This window comes from Primulina eburnea, chromosome 17 (genome assembly GCF_022965805.1).
Source record: "Primulina eburnea isolate SZY01 chromosome 17, ASM2296580v1, whole genome shotgun sequence".
Classification (NCBI taxonomy): Eukaryota; Viridiplantae; Streptophyta; class Magnoliopsida; order Lamiales; family Gesneriaceae; genus Primulina; species Primulina eburnea.
In genome coordinates, this window is record NC_133117.1 from 6916866 (window position 1) to 6928277 (window position 11412).

The following is an 11412-nucleotide window of genomic DNA, read 5'->3' on the forward strand; positions in this document are numbered from 1 at the left end:
GTATTGTTTTTATTTATACGAGTTTCATTTTTATTTTTCCCTTTAAAAGGTAATGCTTCCGCGGATGTTTTTTTTAGTTTTACATTAAATGTTATGACAGTGGGGTGTTTCATCTTCTCTATTTTTTAAGTTCAATACATCAAGTTAAGTATAACCCTAAGATGTATTGATTCTGAAACAATATTCTCCTAGGGTGTTTGGTGGAAGAGAATTTGATTCTTTCTCGACCTTGTTTTCGCTGAATGTGCTTCTCCACCAACCTGAAAATCGCTTTGAGGTCCTCTCATATTTGTATCATGGGATCTCAAACTTTCCCCCGTGGTTCTTGAGACGGTATCATATTAACTAGGGATTGGTCGGTCCCAGTTTTGTTCATTTTCAGATCTACGACTTTGAGATTTGCAAAAGACTCTGCAAGGTATTGAAGATCATTGCGACCAATCATTTCTGTAGTTGTCTTCAAATTGTCTTATTTTCTTAGATGATCGATCATTTTCTCGTTATCGATTAAATGTTTTTGCACCACTTTAGCATTCACGTTTTGATGTAAAAAGGGTTAGATACCAAAGGAGGGTGATAACCTTCTTCCTGCGATCCTATTACTAGAACATAGTTGATGTTATATGATTTGGATCCTTGTTTGAATCTCTTTTGTTGGAACATTTTGTGTTTGAAATCTTGATTTGATGTTAACAAAACTTGTTATTGTATTTCTAAAATATTTACTCACGTGTGAAGTTGCAAACACAAGAAGCAAACTAAAATTGAATTTAGCCAAACTGAATTTCTGGCGAGATTTAGTTTTTTGATGATATCTCTCAGTTGGATGATTCAAATGACAATCCACTAACTTAACTGATCTGAAATTTCAATTTGAAATAAGTCGTATTTCACGTCAGTTGAGCAAAATCGGATGTTATCAAGGTCAACTGGTCGCTGAATTAACGAACAGATTGCACGAAAACAACATTCAGTTGGGTATGAGCAGTTACGATATTTTGGTCATATATCCCAACTATTTTATTGGAATGAAGCGATTCAGTATGAGTTGGAAAGATGACGACGATCTACAAATCATATTCAGAAGTCAAAGTCTGAATCAAAGCTTAAGATGCTGATAAATGACGATGAAACTACTGGTTCTGAACAAACTGAAATCAGCCTGAACTGAACCAGACCAGCTGAAACTGATGAACTGAACCAGATCAGTTGAACCGAACCAGCTGAACTGAACCAAACCAAACAAGTTGAACTGAACCAGACCAGCTGAAACTGAACCGAACCAGCTGAACTGAACCAGTTGACCAGTTTAAGCTCAGAAAAAGTCTAGCAACGCGAATTTGACTGTTGCGATTCCAGAAACAGTACATAAACTTTCCAAACGGTCGTATTCTTGTGTCTAACATATATATCATTGTCGGGGCCTATAAATACAACATCTTGAAGATTAAATAATATCTTTTGAAGAGGATTTAAAGCATGAGCAGTTACCATGAAGAAATCATCTAGTTGAGAGCACACGCATTTGTGTGAGGATACATTTGAGATGTATACTGTAAAAGATAAATTCCTCACACACACAATCACTCACACATATACAAGAGAGTTGAACTTCAAAAATTAGTTGAGTGAGTCTTGCACAAAGACAATAAACTTGTGTATGTAGTATTTGCATATGAGACATTAAACAATATGCTGATTGTGAGGTGCTGCCTGCAATATTGAGTTCTAGGAGTCTCAATTAGGCAAGAGATAAGTCCTAAGTTGAAATGGGTGTGTACAAAGTGTTGTGTAAATCAAAGTCTTTTGATCCTTCCCGAGGGGAAGAAGGGGTGATGTAGGAGCATTTGAAGTCTCCGAACATCCATAAACAAATTCGTGTCTATTTGTTTATACTTATCATTTCCACTGTTTAAAATGCATTGTTGAAGTATTTTATGTGTTCTTCAAATACCAAAATATTACATACAAAGTGTTTGATAAAATGCTTCAACCAAAATATTTTTTTTCTCATTCAACTTGCATATATTTTAAATGCTTTACAAAATGTTTAATCGGTTTCTACGAATGATTATTTTGAGTGTCTTCCGCTTGGTTTGAATACAAAAATCGATTTAATTAATCGGTGTTTAATATTTCAAGAATCGAGCTATTGTAGCTCAACGATGATCCTCCTAATCGACCCCATCATCCTTTAGTGCTTCAAGAATTTCTTCTTGTATTCGAGGATATTTTCAATTTGTTGTGGCATATAATATAGTTGATTGTCATAATTTTGTACCGTATTTTGAATTTTTCTAAAATCTCCTTAGAGTTTAGAAGAATCCTCGACTATTTTAGGAATTTAGTATTTTTTGATCCGTTCTTAGTTGCTCCTAATCGTTAACTTAGGTTAGATCTCCTTGTTTTAAATATTTCAAAATATTAAAATAAATCTTGAAAATAATAAATCTCGAACGTATGTTCGAACTCATAATTTGAGAAAAATCTCCTCCACAACAAGATAAGTTATCTAATAATAATAATAATGTTATATATCCGATATAAAAATCTAGGCTTTGATACAATTTTCATGACAATTTTATTTATAAAAATAATTAAACCAAAGTTACCTAGGGTATTTTTCTGATATTTATACTTGAAGGGCCAAATTGAGAAAATTTTCGAAAGATAAAGGATTAATTTTAGAATGTCCAAAGAAAAAGGATGAAGTTTGAATTTTGTTAAATATTAGAGATCAAGTTGGGTTTTTTGTCCACGTGGTTCACTAATTCATTGCAATCTTAAATAAATATATTCAATTCCAAACATACGGTATTGGATTAAGAGTGGGTTTCATGTGAGACCGTCTCACGGATACTAATTTGTGAGACGGGTCAACCTTACCCATATTCATAATAAAAAGTAATACTCTTATAAAAAATTATACTTTTTCATGGATACCAAATAAGAGATCCGTCTCACAAATTCGACCCGTGAGACCGTCTCACACAAGTTTTAGCCTTGGATTAATGGTCTAACCAGAGACAATAGGGCGGTTAATTCATAAACATTTGGCACTTTCACAAAATCCTTGGCTCCATTGCGTCAATGGAGTTAAAAAGATCAAGGTTTGGACAGACCCTCAAAACATACTAAATAAAGAGATGACCTCTCACTCCGATATAAAAAATATCCTTCAATAAAATTTTGAAATCTAGTTGAAGATTTTAATATAGTGGTATAGTATTATCATTCCAAAGAACAGAGTCAATGCAAAATCTTTGAATCAGCCATGCAAAACCCATGGTGAAGCCTTACTTGAATGATTTCTTCAAGAAATGGGAGAATGGAGACTGAAAGCAGAAAATTATACAAATCCGGTCTTGATGATCGCAGCATATAATCTATGGCAACTCAACGGATTAATAAAACCAATAATATAGACTGCACAAGAATTCTCCAAACATCCTTATTCACGAAGTTAAGGCAGAAGATTATCCAACACGATACAAGATAAAGAGGTGTAAATGTAAGATATGTATTTATTGTATAATTTTGGGGACTTCACCTTTTTTTAAGATACCAAGTGCGTACTCTGCACATCCGATAAGATCTTCAATGTTGTGAAGGGATCGTTCTTCAGAATGTAGTAGAAAAATGGCTCGAGCCTCGGCTTTTTTCGCTAGCCTTGCTGCTAAGTTGAGTGGCAAATCAGGTGAATTGATGCTCCTCAATATTTGGTGATACAACATCAGCACCCTACCTCGGTTTCGTGACAAATCCTCTGCAGTTGCCCATATCAAACCTCTCGCCATTACGAAATATCCCTTTCAATTATCGGGTGACTGTATGTTAAACCCAAGAGGATTATGCAATCTGCGCAGAATATTTAAAGCAGGGTCATCAAGATAATAGAATATACTCGACTTTGTAGTAGTAAAGTAAAAACAGGCACTTTGAGCGCATATAATGACAAACTGAGCCAACTTTTGGTTTCAGGTCAAAAAGAAAATTTATCATTTAGTTGTTATATGCGTAGTCTGGCTAGAAGTTTCAAGGTCCGGTCTGTGTTCTTAAAAGTTCTGTAGTGTGAAGTATTTAAGGTTATGTTAGCCAGAAAAAAGACTATAAATGATTAAATGTCAAAAACATCTCTCGGACCTGAAATCAATCTGAATGTGTTAGAGTAGATGTCTTGCAAGCCAACGGTTGGCTAGGAATTTTATTGACTAAAGTGAAATAAACAATCTTTATTTTAATATAATTTAACTTTTAATGGTTTCGTTATACTTTATCTGTATACCCATGCAATCAGCATAGATAAAGTCCTTGATTATGCTTTAATACGAATGAATCGTAATTCGATGTTGAAACTCATTTGTAAACACTGCATATTCTAAATTCGTTCCGAGTCGATTCAGCCGCCTAAAACATGGATAAAGGTCGCTTGAGCTCGAGACTAGCATCTGTGATGTTGTGTACTGCGTTTCTTGGTAAGGGCATAGAGATGTCCAAACATGCAGATAGGTAGTCATATGATGATTATACCGAACAACCCTCTCTTGGACTTTCCAAGTGGTTATCATTCATCGAGAGGATAAGTCCGTGGTTATGATTGTACATCATTAGTCCTTACGACCCGGGACAACACTGAGGCTCTATATGCTAGGGCTGTGCTTTGACTCTTTTACCGGCTCCAGGAGAGTCATCAGGTGGCGACGTTGTGTACAGTTGCGTCACATATAGGAGCCAGTGAATTGTAGTCAGGGATTCACTGCTCACCTACGGATGTGGAAATCCTGTGTGATCTGATGAAATAATAATGCATGGAATCTTTGGCCAGAGTATGAGATGTACGTTAGAGAAGGAGTTCTCAAATAGTACACGCGATGCCACTATTATAGTTATCACATAGTTATCAAATTAATATGCAACCCTCGATGAACTAATGGTTGCATATTCGATCGAGATATATGAGATGAAGGGATCGTACTGTACGTTAATCATAATCGACTGGTTCTTGCAGGCACTATCAGTGATATCTAGGAGATCATGAGGCGATGCTAATAGACGCTCTTACCATGATCCGATGAGTGCAATTAGAAATGAGTTCTGACATTCTTGATCAAGGTGTTGATGAAAAGAATGGGGCTAACTAGGGTAAGCCCGAATAAAAGATTATGTCCTGAATCACAAAGAGTTGTGAACCCACGGCTAGCTGTATCCCTGAACCATTGAGGGTCACACAAGCACTGGATCGTTTGTTCCCGTTGAGAGAATAAATTCAAGGAGTTGAATTTATATTATGATATAGTAAATTCAAGGAGTTGAATTTATGATAATTAAATTTTGAGAAATTAAATTCAATGAGTTGAATTTATGATATAGTAAAGTCAAGAAGTTGAATTTATAAAATTTGGAGAGGAGTTGAATTTATAAAATTTGAGAATTAATTTATTAAACTCAAAAGTTGAGTTTATTAAATATTAAATTATGGAGGTGATAAAATTCAAGGAGTTGAATTTATAATAATAAATTCAAATGTTGAATTTATAATGGATTTAATTTATTAAACTCAAGAGTTGAGTTTATTAAATATTAAATTAAATATGATGAGATATATGTTTAATGGGCTTGTAGGAGTACATGTCCAACATATTAAATGATTAAAGTTCTTAATGGACTTTAATATAATTAATTAAACTAGTTTGACTAGTCCATTTAATTAACAAAGTCCATTGGATTTAATTAAGGAACCTAAATCCATAATTATGGAATTTAGGTTAAAAGCTCTTGTTTTTAATATATAAAGAAAAATAAAAGGTAGCCTCCACCATTCCAAAATGTGATTTATGTAAATCACATAAAAATTCCTCCAAAATTTTTGGCCAACTTTTCAAGAAAAAGAGAGTTGAGCCGTCTTTCGTTTTTAATCTCTAACAAATATTCTAGTGCTATTTGGAAGAGGAACAAATCTTCTAGTCGTGGACCTGATTAGAAGAAAGGAGTCCTTGAAAAAAGTTCGTAGGGAATTCATCAAGAGCTATCTCCGCTAACCCCGGAATAGTTGGAGCCGTGTGAATCGTTCACCAAAGGTATAAAATTTCAACACCCTATGTATGTTTTGTTAAAATCATACGAACGCCAAAGCAAAACATATTTTAATTGCCAAAATAAAATAAAAAAATTTTAAACTTCCGCTGCGTTTGGGCGTGTAGAAAACCGGGATCCAACAGAAAATTCACTCTTTATTGTCACTCTCACCCAATATAGTGGATATTCGTCAAGTAGAATTTACTCTTAACAATCATGAGTCTCTAACACACTCTATGGGATAGCAGTTTGTAGGTTCCATAGGTCTAATTCAATCAGACTACCTCAATCTAAATCAATGTACTTTGTAGTATCCAATCCAACTTTTGTAGTATCCAATCCAACTTTGAAATATTGTAGCATCATGAATGAGTTTATAAGTGTACTCAATATATTCTTCTAGCAACTTTAGTTGGTCATTTTTGTTGCATAGCCTGGTATATGAAGTCTCGCTTGCACAGTCCCCACCCTAACAAAATGGAATCAGAACCGACCACATACATAAGATCTGGCTGATCAACTAAGAAAAGTTCTGAAACGGGTCCAACATACGATGATTGTAATATTCTGTCACGTATTAGAATGACAAACCCATGTGTGGATTACAGCGGTATGCAAAGGAGTATCGTGTAACTTTTGTTAAATATTTCATAGTAGAGCCAATTTGTGTATGATCTTGCTTGGACGGCCCAGCCAACCCGGGGCTCAGGGCATAACATAAGTCCTTCTCGGTTACTGGTTTACATCGTAGGTGGCTTTAACGCTTAATATCCAATATAACAATCATTACAGTAACACGGTTTCCAGAGTTTAACCAGGTCAAAAAAAGACACGCAAAAATGTATATTCTTGAGAAGAAAGAAAGGATCAATCCGTTACAACTATAATCATTCTATTGCAACCAAAAATGGTAGTGTTAATGCGGGATAAAATATTCCTTAGGTCTTGGAATAATCTGCTGGATTCCTAATACTCGTGCACTTGGGTAAGTTATCCTCGGTATCCCTTACACTTGTGCACTTGGACTCATGTTATCGCCTCAATCAAAATGGCAAAAGCCAAAAACCAAACTTCCAAGAATTTATAACAACAGTTTCATTCAGGAATTTTATCAATCATGTTGGCCTCATTCAGTTGGTTCGTAACAGGATCGAAGCTACGAAGGTGGATAACGTGCAGAGAGATATTAACGACGAAATTTTGAGGTGTTTCAATGCGAATGCGGAACCAGCCATTAAAGATTAGTGGTTACCTCAAGAAGCGTAGATGCTTGCCTGCTGACTCCTGACCTTGAGGCCGGTGACTTTCTTACAGGTTTCGCCTGTCTCTGGTCCACACTTTGACTTCTTTCAATTAAGAAATAAAGTTTAATCCATTGAATTGCATATTTTGTTAAACAATTTAAATCAAGGAAAAATTAGAGAGAAATTTCAAACACAAACTTATTTTTACGTTTAGTCCCTAGATAAAATTAATTTATTTTCCACTCCCCACCTCCCCTTCTTCTTTAGTTTTCACTCTCCAATGTTATTAAAAGAGTTGAATATCTTTTTTAATTACCATTTTCTCTTATTTATTATAATTTTCAGATTTTAGTATACGAAGTTGTTATAGCTATCAAACATACCCAAAAGCATAGGGCTATGCAAGGTTTCGAACATATATATGTAATGCCCGAAAATCAGTCCAAGTAGACCGCACGTATGAAAATTATTAAATTGCTAAAATATTTTAATTAAATGATTTTGGATTCATGAATGATATATCTTGAGTGAATAAATGATTAATTGTGTAATTTTGTTTGATTTCATTTTCAGACAAATATGGGTGGTTGGTCGAAATGAAGACTGAAGACGATTAAGATGTTAAAGTTTTAAAAAATTAATTTTTATTTTTACTCAAGAAAATATTTATTTTAAATATTTTAAGAATTGTTGTATTTTTAAGATCAAGTTTAAATTAATTAGTTGGAGCAAAGGATTTTATATATTTTATAAAGGATTTTTTTTGTAAATAGATATTTTTAAATCTTTAATTTGATGCCTAATAATTTTACTAATCTTAATGGACGTAATTAATTATTAAAAAAGCTAGGCTTAATTAAGACTATTAATTAAGTGTTTAGGAAACCATTTTGTATTCTTTTAAAAGATTCTTACACACACTTAAACACACACACACACCTACACACACACAATTCACGTAAATTGAAGGAGAGAAGAGAGGAATCAACCAAATCTAGGGAAGCTTGCAAGAAAGTTTTTTTATTTTTTTCTTCTTCGTTATTCGATCTTCTTCCTCGTTCTTCCTTCCAACTGCGACCACCGACTCTCTTGCATCCCAAGGTGGGTTTTCGGTGCGGTTTTGAAAAGAATAAGGGGTAGAAAAAAATAGAAATCGTCCTCCGTTCGTCACCGACTTCCACCGCTTCGGTATTCGTATTTCGAGCGTTTTAAACGCAAAGTCACGTTTTAAACCCTTCTTTTGCGTCATTAAAATCATATTGAAGGAACGAGTGTGCTTGTGCCTTTGAAGGCATTTCAAATACTTTATTCTATAATGAGATGCAATTGCTTGTGTTCTAAGAATGTTAACACCGGTGAATTAAATCGAGTTTGGTTTAAACCAAGCGGAAGAAACTCGAAGTAGTTCTTCGTGAAGAAAATTGTTATATTAGAAAACATTTTAACTCATGTAAACTGAATAACCAAAAAAAGGTAGATTAGTTTTTGCATTCATCAGTTCAGTTATGGTGACAACTGAAATGACATATACTCTAACAGATCCAAATAGTTTGAAAACATCAGTTAATCAGTTAAATACACTAGATATGTTTATGGATGTTCGGGGACTTCAAGTGCTCCTACGTCACCACCCTTCTACCGCCTCAGATAGGATCCACTAGAAGACTTTGATTTATACAACACTTTGTACAAACTAACACAGCTAGTACTTACACTACTGCCTAAACTGAACTCCTAGCTAAGGCTGAAGGCAGCACCTTCCAGCCAACACGTCTTTAACGTCTATGTGTCAAAGACTACATACACAAGTTTACATCTTTGTTCAAGACTGTATTTGAGTGGTTGAGAGTATTTGTGTGTGAGAACTGAACAAGGATGTTCTCACACTATGAGGGAAATAAGCTTCTAAACTAAGCAGATAACACGTTAAAGTGTCCCTCTGGGCTGATTGCTTCTGAAAGCTGATGTGCAATGTGCTTGCCCTTTCTTTTCTCTCTTGTTTGCGTTGAAGCTTTTTGTTTCTGTATTTTGTTCTTCTTGTTGAGTCTTCACTGATCTTCTCTTTATATAGGCGAGAAAACTGAACGTACAACGAGACTTATTTATTGTATCTGTTGCATCTTGAATTCGTTTCTTGGACTTTGTGTCTCGACTTTCCGACTGCCCTTCTAAAACGTTTTGTCTTTAATGCTCTGATGCAACGTCCATTATTGTCCTTCGACTGGACAATGGCTTTGTACCTTCACACACAGCTGAAATTAGGGCTGACAAAATCAGAAAATTCCCGATCCTTCCCGACTTCTGACCCGGGCCCGACCCGAAATTTTCCCAACCCGAATGGTCGGGATTTTTCCCGACCAGCTCAGAATCGGGAAAGGGATCGGGAATATAAGATATACCCGACGGGATTCTCGACCCGACCCGACCCGAATATATTAATAAATTTAAATATTTAATTTTATTTGAAAAAAAAAACTAAAATACTAATTATTTATTGAATTAAAATATATTTTTTAAATTTAATCTATACATAATATTTATACTTATTTGGGTTATTTTAAATATGTATCTTTGTGCATCTAACATTTGCATTTTAAGATATATGAAAAATATTGTTTCGTTTAGGTATATTTTAGTAATTCACTTCAAATACAATCATAATACTAAAACGTTTAGTAATTTTATATTTATATTAGGTATATTTTACAATGACAAGCTACATTTGATTTTATCCGTCAAAAAAATAAAAAATAAATGAATCTTATTAATTTGATTTGATTAAAAAAATATTAAATTTTATACTTAAAATATATATTTTTATAAAGACAAAAACTTGTGTGAGACCGTCTTACGAGTCGTATTTGTGTGACGGATCTCTTATTTGGGTCATCTATGAAAAAGTATTACTTTTTATGCTAAGAGTATTACTTTTTATTGTGAATATGAGTAAGGTTGACCCGTGTCACATATTAAGATCAGTGAGACGGTCTCACATAAGACCCACTCTTTTATAAATATAAATCGGATCAAACTCTAGGTCATATTAAAAAGTGCAAATATTTAAAACATTCTTCAAGTTTAGTTTCCCATATCTAACAACAACAATAATAAAATGAAATGATGAAAATAAAAAATGAACAGAATGAATGACTCACTCTTGGTCATAATAATGAAAATTCAGTGAGAATAATGCATTCTGTGCACACGATCTTTGAGAATCCCACTGTACTAAGCTACATGATTTGCAGGAATTTTCTGAATTTCATTACAGCAACTCTTTCGAATTTCTCCGAATTTTGTCTGTTCATTTCTGTACGACTCACCGTTGATTTTCCTGCTTGAATCTTTCACATCTTCCGCGAATTTCACTATTCTTCTTCTTCGTCTGATCACTTTTCTTGCTCCCTATGATTCATGAACATGTAGATGAACAGAAAAATCCCAATAAAAAAGAAGTGTTTTCTTGATATTTAGTACCTGAATCAGAAGCTAAACACGATTTGAGAGCTTTCTTTTCAAGACATAAATAAAAAAATATTTATCGGGATTTTGTCTCCCTTCCCGACCCGATCCCGAACATTCGGGTCCCGATATTTGTCAGGTACGGGATCGGGAATCTTTTTTTATTTCCAATTCTTATCGGGACGGGGATCGGGTTAGGGGGTTAAGGGACGGGTCCCTACCCGATCCCAGCCCTAGCTGAAATCCACTGAAAGATTTTGTCTTCATCTACAACTGAAAGATTGTGACTGATACTCCGAACTGTTCAGCTGAACTGATCTTCAGTTGGGCTGGTGAAATCAGTTGACTCGTCAGTTGAACTGATTTCACTCTCGTGTAGTAGAATTGATCAACTGTGTTTCTTCATCAGTTGAACATTCCTTCACCTGGCCAGGCTTCTGAGGTTCTCCTGCTGAACACCTATCAACTGGACAATCACCTGTACTCTCAATTGACGTAACAGTTATACTGATTCAGTTTGTGCACTCAGTTGGGTCTTCAGCTTGCGATGTAAACAGATCGTGAATGATCCTATCTTCTGCACACTAAGGTAGATTATTAGTAACACAAATTAACAAGTTTTGTTAACATC

General features: G+C 34.5%; 1 long non-coding RNA gene across 1 annotated transcript; it reads right to left on the reverse strand.

The window, feature by feature from the left end:
* Nucleotides 1-3365: 3365 nt before the first annotated feature.
* On the reverse strand, nucleotides 3366-7552 carry LOC140818241 (uncharacterized). Its single transcript, XR_012114930.1, has 2 exons — nucleotides 7328-7552; nucleotides 3366-3858 (listed from the first exon to the last, which is right to left on the reverse strand). It is a non-coding gene; the product is annotated as an uncharacterized lncRNA (long non-coding RNA).
* Between the last annotated feature and the right edge of the window lie 3860 nt (nucleotides 7553-11412).